At 49.7% G+C, this 19,730-nt stretch overlaps 1 long non-coding RNA gene across 2 annotated transcripts in view; it reads right to left on the bottom strand.

Moving 5' to 3' along the window:
- Positions 1-19,730, bottom strand: part of LOC109492703 — a 78,089-nt gene that overhangs the window by 10,119 nt on the left and 48,240 nt on the right. Inside the window, exons 4-5 of one of the 2 annotated variants that reach the window (XR_006587325.1) lie at positions 17,598-17,932; positions 11,621-15,466 (exon numbers count right to left, since the gene is read on the bottom strand). The exons of the other annotated variant lie outside the window; for it this stretch is intronic. This is a non-coding gene — a long non-coding RNA (uncharacterized LOC109492703). Of the gene's footprint in view, positions 1-11,620; positions 15,467-17,597; positions 17,933-19,730 lie in introns of those variants that run through there. 2 annotated transcript variants of the gene reach the window in all.

Raw genomic sequence — 19,730 nt, 5'->3', positions numbered from 1 at the left:
TACAATGAACAGTCCCCACCCATCCATCTGATCGCCAACTCAGCAGCCCTCCATGACAGTTCTCAGCTGACCTCAGCTTGAGGGACCCGGCGTGAAGCCCATCAACACTGTGGGCCTGCAGTCAACACTGGGTCCATTTGTTCCCAAGGTCCCGGCTCTGTGCCACCTCAGAACAAAAACGTGAGTGGTGTGGAAGGGGGTCTTGGGCAGGAAGAATGGAAGATATGTGGTCTTGATGGTGAAGCTCGGGTGGGCAGGGCCTTCCTGCACACCTTTGGGAAAGACTTCTTCGTCCAACACGGTCCTGGGCCCTGCGGACACAACCTCTTCACATGGCCTCGCCACGTCCCCGTTGTGCAGCTGGGGTGACATTAAACGTCCTCCAAAGGACTCGCAGGTGGGCAAGGAGAAGAACCGGGAATCCAGACTAGGTCTGTGTGAACCAAAAGGCTACTGGTGAACTCGCTGGCTAAAGAGACCAGAGGGGCCCAGCGTTGCTAACAGAACAGCCAGAGGATGGTGGGGGCTGAGAGAAGACCCTGGAAAAGGCGGCCAGACAGCCCACGTGCAGACCTTAAAGTTGGTGGGGGGGGGGGGGGCGGTCACTGCCGCAGGGGTAAGATGCTGCCTTCTGGCCATCTCCCACCCCACTCAGAGACCACCATCCATCAGCCCACCGTGATCCAGGATGTCCCAACGGACGGGGCTTGGGACATCGGCCCCAATTTCTAAATCATAAGGATGGCCACTGTGTGCCCTTATTCAAAATGCGCCTTGGGACGCCTGGGTGGCGCAGTCGGTTAAGCGTCCGACTTCAGCCAGGTCACGATCTCACGGTCTGTGAGTTCGAGCCCCGTGTCGGGCTCTGGGCTGATGGCTCAGAGCCTGGAGCCTGTTTCCGATTCTGTGTCTCCCTCTCTCTCTGCCCCTCCCCCGTTCATGCTCTGTCTCTCTCTGTCCCAAAAATAAATAAACGTTGAAAAAAAAATTAAAAAAAAAATGCGCCTTGTATGAACACACTCGGCCAAGAGAGGGGGTGCTTCCCCCATCAACCCATGTGCCCATAGGCCTATGTCTGCCTCCAGGGGTGACTTCCCTCATTCATGCAGATGTGTTGCAAGAGCGAGCTGTGGCCCTGCTCTGAGAAACCCCCTTTATGAGTCTCCACATTTATTTATTCCATGAACACTGGCTACATCCCGGGCCCTTCAGAGAGGAGGGAGTCAGAGCTCCCGCTGTTGAGGAGCTGAAGGTCTGGTGGGGGAGGAGGTCACAAACACAGACCATGGAAAAGCACGATTGAGGGGCACAGGGAGGCCCGGCAAGGGGCCCCAAGTCCACACTCGGGCGTGTCTCCTGGCAAATCCGCTCTCTACACGCTCCTTCTCCTCGCCCCCTCACTCGGCAAAGCAGGACTGAGCGAGGCAGACCCCCGCTCCTGTCCCACCAGCTGCTCCCGCTCATCTGATCCCGGCTGAGTCTGACCTGGGCTGGTCACCCTTCACCCCCAGGTGTAGTCAAAAGGTCCTTTGTCTCCGGGGACTCTGGGAAATTCCTTCCTTCCTCCCAGCTTGGGGACCTGCCACTCTTAATAGGTTCAATATTTGATTGTCAACAGATGGAAGGGTCAGTTCTCAAAAAAAAAAAAAAAACAAGGGCTTTGGGTCTGAATTGTTTCTTTAAGTCTCTCCAACTCTCCACAGGATCTCGGGCCAAGATGTTAGGCTGAACCTAAAATCAATCAGGCCCCAGGCTACAGAAAAAGTGGCTCAAAAATACAAAACGTGCTCGCTAACACATGGTGCGACGCTTTCTTCTCCAGAGCACGGATGCTCTTAGTCTCTGAACGGTTTAGAGAACAGCACAGACATGAGTCTGAGGTGGCCAGATCCTTTGAAGGATACTTAAAAATGACAACAACAATAACAAAAAGGCATCTCACTTAGCATTTGCCGGCAGCCACTTATGAAATCCTGTTTCCTAGGAATCTGCCTCACTTATGAAGTGTGCTTGTGGCCACGTTGGCCTCACCCTCCCTGGCTGGCAGTCTCTCACAGAAGCCAGAGACTTGAGAGAGACAGAGAGAGACAGAGAGAGAGAGAGAGAGAGAGAGATCCGGTGGCCTGTGTGAAGCGTGGAGGCAGAATTGCTTTTGATGTGGCTCTTCTAGAAAGCCACTAAGTAAAGACACTGGGCCCATCTCCTTCCTGTCAAACAACAGCTGACCAAGGTTTGCCAGGACCATGCTGGGGACATGTTCAGATCCCCACTGATCAGAGGCCCCGAGTGGACCAGGGACTGGAATCGAAACTCAGTCAGCAAGAGGAACTGTTTCTCACTAGCAGGGGTACCTGGTACTACCTAACCTAGACCCAGAAACTTCAGCTGTAAAAACCACCCAAAGGAGCCATTCTTCCTGTGCTGCCGGAAGTGAGAGATCACTTTGGCTAAAAAGGAAACAGTCATTGAACATCCTAACAGAACATCCTAAAAGGATGCACCTTTCTCCCTGGGAGGACGCTGGGACTCCAGCAAAGACATCTGTCCTCCCCTCCTGCTGTTCCCAGCCCCTCCCTCAGCGTCTGCGTCTGGCACAACGGCAGAGTGGCCAACAGCAGATGGCAGAGAGAAATGTCCACTTTAGGGAGGCATTCGTTATAGAAAAGGCAAGAGTGTGGCTATAAATAGAATTCTGGGATACATGCAAATCATGGGTGAATCCACCTGAGAGTTCTTCCTCTATTAAATATTTTATGAGCCCTGAACAACCGACTTGCTTCAAGAAGTAGACATGTTAATAACGCGTAACATTTACTGAGCACCTACTACAGGTCTCAGCCGGAAAAGTAGAGTGCTCAGGGAGAGATGCAGGGAGGAGACTTTGCAAGAGAGCAGGAAACAGAGCGGGAATGGCATTCCTGGTGAGGAAGGTCAAATGCCAGGGCCCAGAGGTAGGAATGAAGTTGCTATAGGACCCCTATGATGCCTTTCTGGGGAAGGTGGATTTGTTGCAGGTCAAACTTTCACCTGGAAGACCTGCCCTTCTCTCGAGCACTTGCTCGGAGAACTTGCTTCCTCGCCCGGGGTCTCTTTATGGGGCTATTGAGCCCAGCGCTGAGCGAGGCAGAGAGGTTTTGACAGTTTCATTTTATTTTGTCCTAAACAAGAGATAATATGAAATAGGCACCTGGGAGTGGTTTGAATTAACAGCCCAAACCAAATGAACAGCTGCATCCCAGAGAGGTGGGGGGGGGGGGGGAAGTTTCCTGCTTTGGGCCATATTTCCTTTCAGCAACATTACATTAACACTTATGAAATACAGCCGAAAAGCCAGGCCGTATTGAAGGGGCAGGAGAAATGTACTTCCATACGCCGTGCAAAATGTACAGCCAATTAATTGGCCGTGTAAGCCTGGGTTTTCAACTCATCTACAGGAGTCTCGAGGTTAATGAAACCATTACGTATGCATGGATGTTGTGGAAGGGGGAAACAGGGAAGGAATAATTGACAATGCCCTCCATCTAGCTTTGTGGTGTGGGCTGTTCTTATCTGACAGTCCTTATCAGAGTCAGGTATGTGGGCAGAATGGGCCTCTGAGTGCGCGTGCATGGGTATGCGTGCGTGTGTGTGTGTGTGTGTGTGTGTGTGTGTGTGTGTGTAACCATGTTAATGAGAACAATTATATTTCTCCATCTGGAGTCCATTAGCCGTGATTATGATGATGGACTCTCCTACCCTTATGACTATCAGGATTAGCTAACCCCATTATTACCCAGGCCACCTTTCTCAGTCCGCTGCACGGAGCAGAGGGGACGGTTTCCTGTCATCTAAGCCGGCTCCTTCTCTCCCACTCCAGAGGAGCCGGGGTAAACTCCCTCACCCCATCTCAATTACAAGAGCCCTAATAGGCCCTCCTGTCCCAAGTGACGGGCCTCTGCAGGTGTGCAGGAGGAGGGGGCGGGACGGCCAGCTGATCTGTGTGGCCAGGGGCGTGACGCTCTCTCCACTGCGTTCATGGCACCAGGCCTGCGTCCTGCAGGTGTGCGGCAATTATCTGGGCCCGGTTACCTCATCGTTTCTTAGGATGGATGGAAAAAATAAATAAGACACACTAAAAAGCCTGTTATTACAAAATAGGAAAAGCCAGAGACAGGCAGGACCCCCAAATGGAATGCCTGATCCCTTCAATCAAGCCTCTGGCTTCAAGAACTTGTCCCCCAAAGACTGAAGACAGGAAGAGGATGTAGGGTTGCTTTTCGGGATTAAAGCACTGATCAAACTGGTCAGATGTGGGGGCCCTGGGCTTCCCTCCTCCCGAGCAGTCTTTCCCAAAGGATCTTCATTCCTGGTCACCCCACCCCACCCCCACCAACAGGCAGCAACAGCGGGCAGAGACTCGATGACAAAATCTCTGCAGGAATTTGATATTGCCCAAGAGGTCATCAAAGAAGCCGCCATGAGTGAATTACGGTTGGATTATCTCACCCCCATCTCATGGTTCAGGACAGTCTCTGTTTATTTGAAGCGTAGTCCTGAGGTGTGCACCATTTTGTCAGGGCTCGGGTCCTCTGTGGTAGAGGATCCCCTTGGAGGCGCCTGAGATAGCAATGTCCTCAGCCTTCAAGACACCGGAGCCCCCAGCGTGGTGCCTCCGGCTCAGAGAAGCCTCCTCCATTTACCCCAGAGAGGCGGTTGGTAGTAGTATTTTCACGTGCATCAAAACACGAAAAGGGTTGGGAAGCATTGCTCTAAAGGTCTCATTTCCTTTTGCTCTCCATCTTCCCTCACCGCCTTTCTTCCTGCTCAGACAGCCAAAGTTAAAAACACCCTTACCTTGGCCAACAACGTCCTCTGTTGGCCACTGAGGACGGTGAGGCCCCAAGGGTTCCGTGGATTACCTGAGGTCACACAGCCCCGTGATGGCAGAGTGAGGATTCGAACTCAGACCTCCTGGCTCCCAACTGAGGTCTACTCTAACTCCTTTCTAGCTGGAAGCAGACGTTTGCCTTGCTTCCTTGCGCTCTGGAACCTTCTCCCAGCCCCTCCTTGTCTGCCTTGCTGCCCTCTGGCCTGCTGACCAGCAGGTGCTGATTTGGACGTCCAGGCTACCAATCTGAGCAACCACAGCATCAGGAATACATCCAGTGAGAACTCACAGCTCTCACGCATCCTGACTCAGAGGGGAAGGTGGCAGTACCTCTGTGCTAATCTGTTGTTCTTGGCTTCCGTCAGAAGAGGCCAGCAAGGCATTCTCAGGAAGGCCCCAGGGCAGCTGTCTCCCACACAGATGCAGACATTAGCCGCCGCAGCAGGCTTTGGTTCCTGTCAACTCAGGGAAAGCTTGTCCTGAGTGTTTTCACAGCCCGTTGGCGCTGGGGTCACCATGGCGCCCAAGAGTCATAAGTTCAGAGTGGGCTTCGGTGCGGGCAGTCTGGGGGGACCGTGCGGTGCCACAAATATCCTTTTTCCGAGCAATTCCGAAGTCCGGAAAACGGAAACTTCCGTGAAGATGAGCAAACGATACAACTCTTGTCAGACCCTACTTGATCCCACTTGAAACCCCATCTGAGCATCTGTCCCCATCTGTTTAGAGATGCGAGGGTTATTTCTGGCACCGTCTGAATGAATGTGCATCCTTCTGCAAATAAAGAGCTTCCCACCCCAGTTAGGGATGCCTTAATCTGATTAGTCTCCTAGGGGAACCAGGAGATGATGGATTTGTTCTAATTCTTTACTGGGGAAGGGGCAGGACAATTCTTACTCTAAGTGCTTATCCTCAAGGTCAAGAAAATTAGCAGTTCCCACATCTGTCCCCATCTCAGAAAACTGGCACAACACATAATTTCATCCAAACTCTAGCTGACAACCATTTGGAGATCGGGCAGAAAATGATAAGGTAGCTATGAGTTGTCTAAAGAACTTCAAGATACATTAAAAGCAATCCATAGCAATATGTCGTGGTGACAGGGAGGCTGGGAAATGGGTGCCCTCCTAGACTTCTGGTAGAAACGAAAATTGAAACAACTTCTCTGAATAGCAATTTGACAAATATATACCAAAGACCATAAAAAAAATGCATATCCTTTGACTCAGCAATCCTAAGAATTTCACCCCCAAGGAAATAATCAGAAATGTGTACAAAGATCTACATATATAAATTTTCATCACCACAATTCTGTGTAGTAGGAAAAAATAAAAATAGCCCAAGTGCCTAATAACAGGGATTCATTTTTTTTAAATAAATAAATAATGACACATCGCAACAGAGCCATTGAAAGTAGGGAATTAAAAATTTGCATTAAAATAGGGTTTTTTCATAATTGCAAGTGAAAAAAGGAAGACTACAAACCAGTTTCTTCGAGCATTATTTCAATTTTATAAAAATCTATGTATATGACTGTATGTCAGTGTGAGTGTGTGTGTGTGAGTGTGTTGATTGGAACATATATTTGAAGGCTATTCCCAAAGTTTTCCATAAGGAGCATATATTGCTTTTATAAACAGAAATACAAATGTGAAGGAAATGAAATTGATGCCTGCAGCTAACCCTAAATTGTACCTTTTCTTATTACTGATCAGACCACCTCATCCCTACTCTCAGCTCTCAACAAAATTTTTCTCAGATATCAGATCTTGTCCAATCAATACCCTGAATCAACTAAATTCATCCAAGACATGGGCTTAGTTTTATTGCATATACATTGCAATTTATTTATAGGTAAAATTAAAAAGTCTTCACATTCTTCACACTTTGCATGTCTGACATTTGGGACAAATGTCTTCCTAAACCTGAAGGTCTGGGACTTTCCCTGCCACATCACTGCCATCACTTCCCTTCTGCAGAGAATCTTGTCAAGAGGTCAACCAAGGCATAACTGTCCTTGTTTCCTGCGCTCTGGACCCTTCTTCCAGCCCCTCCTTGTCTGCCCTGCTGCCCTCTGCCTTGCTGACCAGTAGGTGCTGATTTGAACTCCCAGGCTACCAGTCGGGACAACCAGACCATCAGGAATACATCCGGCAAGAACTCACAGCTTCTGTGCGTCCTGACTCAGAAGGTCAGACTTGTAAATTACTTAACATTCCAAAGCCAGAGAGACCCTGGGGATTGCAGCCCCAGGACTAAGTGAGTGATACCTACAGGAAGACAGACCACAAAAGATACACCGGAACGGTAACTTTGCTTAAGAAGTCACCTTGTGTGTCTGAAAAAGCATCAAACAACCTTAGAGAGTGCTGTCCCTGATAGGAAATAGCCATCCACAACCGAAAGGAAGCAAAAAGATTTTCCATGGCATGAAGGCTGGTCTTTGCCGCAGAGCAAGTCGAGGGAATCACTACAAGTTAACCACGCTTTATCTATGACGACTTCCACCTCCAGGAGCGCATGTGACTCTGCCTGCTGACGCCTCTGGCTGTCCAGCGCCCGGCATCTAGAACTGAGGTTCTCCAAGTATGTCTGGTGACCAGGATTGCTCCTTTCTCCCACCAAGCTACCAAAACTGCTATTCCTTCAAGGATGGCTGGTTCTAGGCATTCATCGGAAAGCAATCTGATTGAATTATCCACAGTAAGATACACGTTGACGATAGCCCCAGCGCTCCCTGTGGGTGTCTAATTCATTTCTTTGGGAACTGTAGCCTTTGAACCATCTGCATTAGATCACTTAGGTGCTTGTTAAAATGAGGGGTTTCTGGGTCCCACTCCTTTCAGAAAGAGAATCACTCCCAGTAGACTCCAGGGATGCGCGTTTTAAACAAGTCCCTTTGATTCGTATGCACCCTCCGGCATGGTAACCGATGGAACGTGGAAGAGAGTTGATGTCTTTGACTAGAGAAGCCTTCACGGTGAAATGACTCGCGTTCCACTGCAGGAGCACCCGCCTCAAAAAACAGGGTTTAATAATTCCGCTAACACTTAATAAATGCTTTTTATGCAGCCGGTTGTTATCATCTGCTGTTGAACAATGCGGAAACTGAGGGTCAGAATGACTAGGTGACTTTCCTGAGGTCACACAGCTCTTAAATATCGGATCTAGCTTTCAAACCCCAGCAGCCTTAAGAAAGCCTCCTGAGGACCTGCTTCAACTATGAAGTTATAACCTGTCTCAGTCGGAGCGTCTCCAGCTTAGCTAAGACAGACAGCAGTGCCCAGACTTGAAAGGCTGTGAGGACGTCCCTAAAAGGAGCGAGAGAGAAGAAAACAAAACCAAACCAAAAACACCTGGCTTAAGCCTTGCGTTACTTGAAACACTATGTTATGTATCAATTCGCATTGAACATTTCGGCCGCCAATTTAGGCTGGTTGACGTATTATAGTTTTGCCTAAGAAGGCTCAGAACTTTGAAACTGTTCCCTTTTGTGCTTTGATTGCACATTCGTTCTGACTTGAAAAAGGATTATGTCGTTAGGAGCCACACGCTCCCTCTCGCAGCGGGCCGGTTGTAGCTATTTCCATCTGTAATGATTGTTTAATGACTATTTAAGAAAGTGCTGAGGTTCTCTAATCGCCCAATTTTTATTAAGCGCTCAAGGAAATCACACAGGTGCAGGATTTCCTAATTGACAGGCAAGCCATGAGTCGGGCAGAGGAGGAAAAGCAATGCCGACGGCAATGTGACCCCCACCCCACCCCCGGTGGGGGAAACCTGTACAACACCCACAGAATAGCACCTTGGTTCCACCGAGGGGAGCAAAAACAGGGCTTTACGAGACAGGGTAGACAGGGGCAAGAGATGGGGACCAGAAGCAACACATATTATAAAGACAGGAGTGAGGTCTAGAAAGATCACTAAAGGAATAGGGGTCAGAGACCCTCATCTCCCCTTACCCTGTCAATAGCCTGGAGATCCAAGACCCTTCACCACTCGGGCTATGGAAATAGTCAACCCTAGTTAGAATGAGCTGTGGCACGGAGTATTTCAATAGTTGTTAGTGAGCCAGGCACTGTACTAGCTGCTATGGTGAATGAGATACATGGATGGATGAGGCACAGTTTTTGGCTGTGAGGAGCTTAGAGTCCAGGGTAGGTGGGGAGACACAGGTGCGATATTGCAACAGTACCTACCGTTTATTTAGCCCCTTGGTGCACCACACCCTACCGAGTGGTTTGCAAACCGAACTGAAGGATGTTCTTCCCTTCTACCGATGAGAAAACGGAGACAGCCAGCAGTTAGGCTCCTCGCCCCAAATCATACAGCTACTAAGTGACGGACCAGCATTTGCACTGAAGTCTGGCTCCAAAGCCCATGCTCTTAACCACCCTCCTAGACAATGAGTTGAACGTGTGGAGAGCAACATGTGTCCGGGGCTGATGGGAGCGCCGAGGATGAATGCTTAGCCCAGACTTGGATTCAAATTCTGGATCTAGCCCTTACTAAACATGAGACCTTGGACAAAGAACTTACTCCCTTTCGGCTTTACATTATCCAGCTCTAAAGCGGGTTCAATTATATCAACCACCTAGGATCATCTTAGAATGAAAGGGGATAAAAACGGAAAGTGTCCATCTAGTAGGTTACATAGTACGTGCTGAGTTAATGTTGCTTTTCCTCCCCTTCCTGGCTGTTTTTCAGCTGGGAAATAGTAGGAGCTAGCAGCCCAAAGCTGAAAGAGGCCCCCGGCGCACTGCTGGTGGTGGTATAGACAGGGGCAGCCACTGTAGGGAGCTCTCTAACATTACCTGGTGAAAATTAAGTAAGAAAATGCAACCAGGTCCATCAAGGGACAGACACAGGCTATTCATTACAACAGTGTCTTTAACAGTGGGGGGTGGGAAGCAATCTAGGTGCCCGTCACTTGGAAATGAATCAGAAGAAGATGGGGGGGGGGTTCTATTATGGAATACATTGTAGGAGTTAGGAGTAACATACTATCTATATATAAAACATGGGTAGAACCTAAAAACGTAGTTTGGGAGTAAAAAGTAAGAGTCAGAAAGAGATTGATCGTCCAATTCCATTCATACACATAAAGAATTCTTGCACACTCAAAATAACATTGTATATTTTAAATGATGCCCATGTCCCTAATGTATCAGTCCCTATGTATCTGTGTGAATAACAACCCCCAAAGATGTCTACATCCAAATTTCTAGAACCTGTGACTGTGTCATGTTCTATGTCAAAAAGGGAATTAAGGTTGCCAATCAGCTGACTTGGAGATGAACAACGGTCATGGGCTAGCCGGGTGGTCCCAATGTAATCGCAAGGGCCCTTGCAAATGAAAGACTCAGCAGGACAGTGAATGTACGAGGGATACAGGTGAGAAAGACTAGACCAGCCATTCCTGGCTTTGAGGATGGAAGAGGGCTGGGAGCCAAAGAACGCAGGCAGCTTCTAGAAGCTGGAAAAGGCAAGAAAACAGATTCTTCCCTCGAGCCTCCAGAAGGAACACAGCGCTGCCAACAAATGATTTTAGTCCAGTGAGACCCACGTTGGGATTCCGACTTCCAAAACGGTAAGATAATGGATGTGTGTTGTTTTAAGCCACCCTATTGGTGCTAATCTGTTACAGCAGCAATAGGAAAGTGACAGGATGTCAGACACATTATTAGCATGAGCACCGGCCGTGCGGGAGGAAGCGCGTGAAGACCGGAAAGAAAGGGGGTGCCATGATGTTATGCCCTGTGCTGAGGAGTATGCCAAACTCAACCCGTGCCCGAGGTCAAGGACGAGAGTAGGAGGGAGGAGGGAAGGGGAAGTGAGGAGGGGGGAGCAGAGGGTGGAGACCGAATGGAGCTACTTGGGTAGGTGACACCTGTCACACGGCGTGCTCACGTGCAGCACGGGCCCCAGATGCGCCGCATGAACCACTGCATGAGTGAGGACTGAGACCCCCAAAGGGAGTGCATGGTAAAGCAGCAATTGTATTCAGGTGGGTTAGATTAAAACAGCTGGAACCGGGTTGTGGTTTTGTTCTCCCCAGGCTCAGGGTGTGATACAAAGCCATCTTCCCAATCGCAATCAAAAACGACTTCTGAGTTTAGAAGATTAACTAAAAAAAAAAAAAAATCAGAATTGCCTTCATGGTGTATTAAAATGGAGTATCAGTACCAATTGTACAGAATTTCTTCTAGAAAATAGAAGATGGACTATTTCCTAACTCATTTTATGAGGCTCATATTCTCCCAATACTGAAACCAGATAAAGACCGTACAAGTAAACTACAAATGTCCCTCATGCGCATAGATGCAAACACCCTCAGCCAGGTATTAGCAAATCGAATCCGGCAGAATATATGGAGAAAAAAAATTATATACCGTGACCAAGTGGGATTTATTCCAGGTATGTAAGGCTGGTTCAACATTCAAAAATCAATCCTGGGGCGCCTGGGTGGCTCAGTTGATAAAGTGTCCGACTTCAGGTCATGATCTCATAGTTCAAGCCCCGTGTCGGGCTCTGGGATGACGGCTCAGAGCCTGGAGCCTACTTCGGATTCTGTGTCTCCCTCTCTTTGCCCCTTCCCCACTTGCTCTCTGTCTCTTTGTCTCTCACACCTAAACAAACATTAGAAAAATCCATCCACTACATCTACAGGCTAAAGAAGAAAAACCATGTGATCCTATCAATTGATGCAGAAAAAAAACATTTGACAAAATCCAACGCCCAATCATGATAAAAATTTCTCAGCAAACTAGGAATAGAGGGAAGCTTCTCAGCTTGGTAAAGAACATCTACAAAACACCTACACCTAACGTCATATTTAATGGTGGCAGACTGAATTCTTTCCACCCAAGATCAGGACCCAGGCAAGGATGCCTATTCTCACTACTCTTACACCCCATAATACAGGGGGAAATGGTGCACTTACGGGGCCTCCCTGGGTTTCCCAACAACAGGAGCCAAGATCTGGACCTCCAGCTCATCTCAAGGTAGGCGAGACCTCCAGGATACAGCACGCAAGCCGCCTCCCCCAACCTCGGGAGCCCAAACGGCAGCAAGTCAGTGTGAGGTACCCTCCCACTGGCCTCTCTCAAGATTTCGTGGATTTTTTTAAATTTCCCTTCAACATTGGTTATTTGATTCCAGCCCTTACTATATCCTTTCGTCCTTTTGAGCTTCCCAAGTTACCATCAATCCAGTCCAAGCTAAGAGAAAAGAATCCAGATTGCATGCTGTTTCGTAATACCCGAAATCGGAATAAGAGCGTACCTTTTATAACCCTCCGCACATTGCAAAATGCTTTCTTGTTCATTAGCTCATCAGCTCTGAGCCTCTTCTCTCGCCTCTGTGCCTTTCCTTGGCTCCCCCCCTGGTGGAATCAATTGCTCCCTCCTCTGAGCTCCTATAGCCCTTTGTACGTGCACCTATTGCCACACCCGACACTTTCTCTTACAGCCCTCGTTCAGGTTTGTCTGTCCCCTGCTGGACCAGAAGGGACCACGCGGTGATTAATGTAGCATCTTCTCCCCAGCACCTACCATGGGCTTAATAACGGAGTTTGGGTAGAGCTCAATGGAGAGGTAGGTATTATTGGCACATGGAAGGGACCGTAACCGGTAGCCGGAGTGGAATGTCAGAAGGATGAAGAAACGAAGGCTTGGACACACGGAAGGACTCCATCAAGGTTACACAGCTAGACGGTGACAGAGCTGGGCTTTGACACAGATCTTCTGGCTTTCATTTGGATAAACAGACACTTTTCACCCACTGATGTCCTGCCCTGTAGCTCTGGAGGGACCATACCCCGGGAAAACATATGAAGGCTTAATTCCTACCTCTGCGTGGAAGCTAAAGCGAAAAAAAACCCAGCCTTGTTCCTGCCGTGCCGAGGCGGCACAGAAACACAAAAACTGCCGGGACTCTGAGAGCCTCTGAAAACAGAATGCAAACCACAGAGCCCAGCCTATCACAAGTTCAACAAAGTTTTTCCATGCTGAACTCTGAACTTTGAGAAGTCTGGAATCTTTAGCAATTGCTTATTGCCTGCAGGATAGATGCAGTTAGTCCCGTGCCTTCTGGGCATGCCCTTAGCTGCAATCCTCACTGAAGCTTCTATGCTGCTGCTTTCAAAACTGCTCAAATTCCTTCACTCAAGTGTTCTTAGCACTTATGTTGATAGGGAATACTTCAAAGGGTACATCTTTACTTTATCAAATCTGATCTAATTTTGCAGATGGAATCAAAGCGGTTCATTTTGAGTCTAGTCGAGTTTGCCAACCATCCCAGAGAGGAGGCGCCAATGCCTTGCCCTCTGCGTAATTAACCTAAACTACGAGGCCCCGAAGACACCCGGGTCTTTGGCCATCCAGACCCAGAAATCCCTGGGAGGAGGCAGGGCCCTTCCTCTGAGTGAGGGGGCCACGGGGCAGGGAAGGACAGCTCTCCAACATCCTGGGACCCATAGCTGGTCCTTCTCCATGGCAATCAAAGAGAGCATGGGCGTTGCGGGGGAGTTCTATGCAGAGAGAAAATATAATGAGCTTCAGTGTGCCTGGCGGTCTTTAGAGTTGCCGTGTGGGGTAGGGGAGCCCCGGACACGGGCAGCCAAGGCCCGGAATATTAACCTTCACCCTCAGCGGCAGGAACAATTCTCTTCTCCCAACCTGGCACTTTTTATAAAATCCAAAACTTGATGTCGCTGCTAATTTGCCCCCGATACCTGTGTTTGAAGCTGGATCCAGGCACAGATTCAGCTGCCTAGCCAGACGGTAATTTCCAACTGAGCTATTATAATTGTCACAGTAAAATGTCTGTCTGCATACAACACCCCAGGTTGGGGGAAGGCGGGGGTAAAGTCATTGATTTTGGCGCTCAGAAAAGTTCTCTGTGGCTCCGAAGAGACAGTTCTGGCTGGTTTTGCTTTATTTGGATAAATACTTTAGCCATTTTGCATTGAAATTGAACACAAAAGCAAAAGGGGATTTGGTTTGCAACGTCCTAAACTCCGGGGTCCCCCTTTTTAAAAAGCTCTTTAGAAACTCCCACACACAACCTGCCCCCCTACCTCCTTGGCTTGGGACATTGGAGGGAGTCACGCTCATCTACCAGCCCCCATCGTGGACCCTTTGTGTCAGGCCCATGCAGATTAGCCATGAGAAGGCTCCAAGGTCAGGGCGCTTGTTCACAAATTCTGATCATCATGTGGGTGGGCATCACTCTCCCTTTCCCACACAGGAGAAGACCTGGCCAGGCTGGGGAGGTCGAGGACCCGCCGGAGCCCTCAGGGTTAAGAGCTCACCCAGCTGACTCCCCTCTAAACGCTTCTCTACCCAGAAGCGACCCTCTGGAAACAGATCGATAGAGACAGAATCCTAAACTTGGCTTTGACGGCTCTACGACTTGCCCCAACTCCTTCCCCAGCCTTCTCTCTGGTTGGGACTGGCTTCATGGGCATGTCATGTCTGCAGCCACATAGGGCCCCACGTACAATAGCAGGTACCTCTTCTCACTACCCTGAAATTCTTAACAATTTGTGATAAGGGACCCACATTTTCATTTGGCACTGGGCCCTGCAAATTATGTAGCCAGTGCTGCCTTCCGCCATGCTCTACGCACCTGTTCACGCTTCCTCCTGCCAGGAGCCTCCATACTTAGATTCCCTCTGCATGGAATGTCCTTACACACCCCATCCCCACCGTCGACACCACCAGCTACTTACCTCACTCCTACCCACCCCTTAGATCTCAGATGAATTGTCACTTCCTCCAGGAAGTCCTCCCTGCCTTACCCAACTGGGTCAAGACTCCTATTACAGGTTCGTAGAGCCCCACGCTCCTTTCCTCCATAAACTCTTTCCATAGTTGCAATTCCACGTTTATCATATATTGGCACACATTTGATTGCAGTCTACCTTTCTGGAGTATCAGAGACCAGAAACCACATCTGATTTTTTGCTCACCATCGTAGCCTCAGTGCCCAACACAACACTAGACACGTAATAAATATTCCACAAATGTGGGTTGAACTCGTGACATCGTGTAAAAAGAGCACGCGATAGAGGCAGCCTGAGCAGTCGGATTGCCTGGCTTCCCAGCTACTTGTGCCTCTGGCTGTGTGATCTCAGGTGAATTCCCTGACCTCTCCGCACTTCATTCCTCTCATCAGGGAAAAGGAGATAAAATGAGTAATTTACAGGACGGTCGCGACCTTTAGATACAATGATGTGCATGGAGGGGTTGGGACACACCTGACAGTCGGCACCCCAACTGTCCAGCACTGTGACTGCAGGACGGCTGGTGTGTAATGCACGTGGGCGTTCGGCGTTTCACACGTCCTTGGAACAACCCCCTGTGGCAGGAACTGGTGTGTCCGGGGTGGCACAGCTGGGAAGCGTCCGAGCAGGACAGAAATCCAGTGCAGCCCATCCCCTTGGCCTGTGGCTGTGCCACAGATGTAATAGTTCAGAAAGGATCACAGATTGGTCCCCGGGGAGTGGCAAAACCCCGGGTTTCGGGTCTCCTTCCATTCCTCCCTGTAGATGTGATCTTGAACGCTTGTCTTAGCCTTCTTGGGTCTCAGTTTCCTCGTCTATAAAACAGGGATAACGAGAGATGCGTTTCAGAGGGTTGCTATATGAAGCGAGATGAACTGTGCGAAGCGTGTGGACGCAGGGCGTGGTTTGCAGCCAGCGTTCTGCACAGCTTAGCTCTCACCTACCACTGACCCCGCCTCCTGGAGTGGCTGTCGTTCAGGGGAAGGAGCATAGCACAGTCTCACGTCTTCGTGCTGCCCTGCTCCCGTGTTTGCAGCCAGCGACGTTTCTGGAGAGGATTCAGATCGCTTGCACAAGGGAGGGCAACTGTGTCTAGAATCCCTTCAACCTCTGGCATCCCCTAGGTGTGCCGTGGTAGCAGAGGCACGATGCCTCTGCTCTCCAGAGCAAGGGACACTATTCCCCAGCGTGGAGGGCTCTCCCAAGACCAGGGGCCTGGGCCCAGACCTCCACTTGCTCCTGCTCTCCACCCACCTCCCCCTGGGGAAGACAAAGGCCTGGACAGCAAGTGGCTAAGCCTAGCAGGTGCCATCTTGTCTCCACCCATCAGCACAGGGCAGGACCTCAAGCAGCCAGAATGGCTAGAATGTGCTTATCTGGGATGAGCCGAAAATAAGCTGAGGCTTCAAGGAAAGGAGAGATCCCACTGAGCTCCATCCAGTCCACTGCAGACTCAACAGAACACCGGAAAAGCACTTTCCACCTGCTGAACCCCGAGGTTGTGCCTTCCTTCCTCTGCTGGGAACGAGTTCAGGCAGAAGGTAAGGGGAAGTCAGGTGCAGCTGGAGGGGTGGGCCCAAGGGCCTGGGTGGCCATGCACTTGTCACGTCCCCCCATAAGCCGGGGACCCCAGAGGGATGCCTTGGAGAGGCTGATGGGGGCGCAGAGAGAGGTCGAGAAGGTGAACGACATGGTCCCTCCACCACTTCAATCAGAAAACTACACGTTTGTTGGTAAATGTACACAACAGAAAGCTGAAACCCGTGCAAGGGCCGAGACTTCCCGACACAGCTGGTTAGCAGCCAAGGAGAGGCTGGAAGTCCAGCCAGCCCGCGGGCCCTCACGCTCTACCCCAGCTCTGGGGCTGGCGAGTGCTGGATCTAGAAGCTGGGGTTGGCGCACGAAAGCGATTTTTGGAGAAGTGAGAAATCGCTGAGCCAGAGGAGGCTCGAGAAAAGGTTTCCCTTTCCTGTCGTAGGAAAGGTAAGGCCAAAGCCAGCTGCGGGGCCCCTCCCCTTGCCCCTCCCGCTCCTATAGCGAGGCGGCCTTACCGGGCCCTCTGCAGGAAAGTGGGGCCGCTCCCACTCCTGGAGAACTCCCCGTAGGGTCCCTCTCACCAGGAGCCTCCTGGGCCGGCCCGGCACCGGCTGTCAGCATGGGGAGCATGTCTGCGGGTAGTTGTTAGCTCCAGAGAGCCAAAACGAGGCAGTCTCGGCTTTGGGTGGACACTGTTGGGTGCTCATCCCTAAATTCTTTTGAGTCTGGCCTCATGGCTTCAGAGCCGCAGGCTAATGAACTGGCCCTGAAGATGTTACCAACTAAAAGAACATGTCCTGGCAGAGGGCCCTGGAACCTGTTAAGTTGGGTCATGAAATCCAAAACCCTTGGAGCAGGAAGAGACATCCAAAGTTATCTAGACTGACTTTATTCCACAGATGAGGGTGCTGCAGCTCAGCAAGAAAAGGTCTCTTGCTCAAGTTAAGAACAAGTGAAAATATGTAACAACAGAAAATATGTAACAACCGATCTGTGCCTCTGGGGTAGAAGAGAACAGTTGTGTCTCGTCTCTCCCCAAAATGTAACTGCGTCAACCGAAACCAAATGCACCCTCTTCCTTGACCTACAGGGCCTTCTCTACTTGGTCTCCCACCTCCCCGATGCTCCGAATCTCATTCCAAAAATTCCTGTCCCGTTGATAAGAAGGCCTAGCTTCTGGATGAGTCATCATACCCACCCATCTACCACCCCAAGTGACTGTGCCATACAGGAGACATTTTCAGGAATCATTGGTCCATGATGGAAGTTAACCCACTGAGCTGAAGTCGATGAAGTCAGAGCCTTGACACTGAGCCAACCCATATCTCATAGCCTGGGAAGGACTCCACTCAGCTTTGTCTTATCCAACCTCTCTTCCCAAGGCAGTGGATCAAATTGACGAGAACCCACCTGGAGAAAGCGGGTCACGTGAACATCACTGGAAAGGGTTTTCCATTTCATTGGGGGCAACGTCAAAGTCAGGAAACTGCTACCTTCCTCAGCTCTGAGGAGTTCACCAGGAATGGGTCCCATTTCCCAAATCACAGAGCAGATAGAAAACCAACGCGCAGGTGAGGAATACTCGCCCTGGTCAACGGAAATAGGAAAATGGTGATGAAGACAAATCACTTTCCTATCTTGATGGGCGAGGCTCGTGGCCCGTTAGTCTCCCTTGCTCTGCTCACCTCCATCCATTTTGTCCCAATCCTTAAAATTTTCTAAATTTTACCTTCGTTTAGTCATCCCTTAAAAAAAAAAAAAAAAAAAAAAAAAAAAAAGTCAAGGTCAAGATGTTGACCAAACCTTCATCACCGCTCGACACATTCTCTCTTCTCCCCGCTCCCACTCCCTCCCAGCCAGCCTCTCCTCCAAAATGAGCCCACGATGAAAGTACAGCAGACTCCGTGCATTTTAAAGAGTTAGCCTATTTTCAACTATAAAATAATATGTGGCATAGAAAACAGCATGTAGGATGAAAAAAGATCCTGTTTAGTTTCAGTGTGACATTTGCCTGGGGGAAGAAGTGCAGAGCTCATTGGCAAGCCGATTGTTGAAGCCCTGACCAGTCAGTTACAAAGTGTCATCATTTAATATGCCAGGCAGCTCTGCTTTTTCGAGGCCAATCACTCCTTTTGTGCTGGGGACAGAGAGGGGGTGGGGTGCAGAGGAGAAATTGAGCGGAGCGGGGGGTGGGAACCTTAGAATGAAGGAGGTAAGGGGCACACGTCAGTGGAAGCTTACGGAGGGCCTCGTTGCTCCGTCCCCCTCCCACGTCCACGTGAGCCTCACTGGTGCCCACTGGGGCCAGAACCCAGTGGCTCTTGGTCATGATAGCTGCCCAGGTGAGGCACCTGTAAATTAAGGACCCCAGACCTGCCCGGGCCGCAGACATGGGTATAGAGCGGGTCCAGAAGCCACAGAACTTACATATGTCCCTAGAGCTGGGGTCATCGTCTGGTCCCAGGCACTAGCTTCTAAAGTTATGGGCCAAAAGGTCAGCAGATCTGAAGCTGTTACCACCTCCTGCAAGCTCAACACATTTCTGTGTTTAGACATCAGTGCGAGATCCTGACTCCCTTTCATGACTCTGAGCTTTGTATCCACCCAACTTACCATTAACAGGGTTCAGCCAAGGCAGGGCTTTTGACTCCCTCCCTCCCCCGCCCCAACCACGGCCCCCTCTCCCAGTCTGTCAGCCTTTTCTTCATCAACTATATTTGTTACAATCAAGTTCTGTCAACTGTCACAGCTTACACACAGACTGCCAGTAAATATGTCTTTCCACTCATTAGACATTCCTCCCAGTCACCTTGGGATTTCTACCTTGTCTATCTCACTCCAAAAAACTTTTGTTCAGAAGTATGAGACACCCACTGAGCAATGTCAGCTTGCGGCCATTACCTCAGGAAGTGACAGAAAACACCCAACTGTCACTCATTAAGATCCATTTTTTCCAGAGTTGATGTAAGTCAGACTTTGCCCCCAAAACGAATCATGATTTATTTAATATATTTGCTTCTACAAGTGTCAGCTCATCAGCTTAAAATGTTCCTCCTTTAACTCTATTGAGGACTGTACAGAAAGTTTTCTTTGAAACCTAGTTTTTGCTTTAAGGCTTAATAATTAAAACAGAACCAAGAACAGTCAAGACTCTGCTCTATAGGTGCACTTTGGTGGCCCCTGGTTTTATAATTATATGTACAAAGCAGTCGTGTTGGAATTATCGCTGGACACGCTGGGAAAATTGCCTCCCACTGAGCAAGCTGGCTTTTTCTGCCGGGCGCACCAGGCTGGGGCAAGATGAAATGAAAACCAGGGATGGTTTGAAAGCAGGGACAAAAATAACAATTAGGGAAGCGAGGAGGAGAAAAATGCAGTTTCTTAATTGCTCGGCCTCGGTGCCAGCGGGCAGCTCCCCACCACTCCGCAGGAGTGCGGGAACCCAGAAGGACCCGCTGCTGTCCAGGGGCCGAGGGGAGGCGGGCAAAGGTGCATCGGCCACAGCTTTTGGGGAAAGATGCCTGAGGCCTGGCTTTGACCTGG

The sequence above is a fragment of the Felis catus genome, chromosome D2 (genome assembly GCF_018350175.1).
Source record: "Felis catus isolate Fca126 chromosome D2, F.catus_Fca126_mat1.0, whole genome shotgun sequence".
In the NCBI taxonomy this organism is placed as follows: domain Eukaryota; kingdom Metazoa; phylum Chordata; class Mammalia; order Carnivora; family Felidae; genus Felis; species Felis catus.
This window is presented reverse-complemented; position numbering and strand designations above follow the sequence as displayed.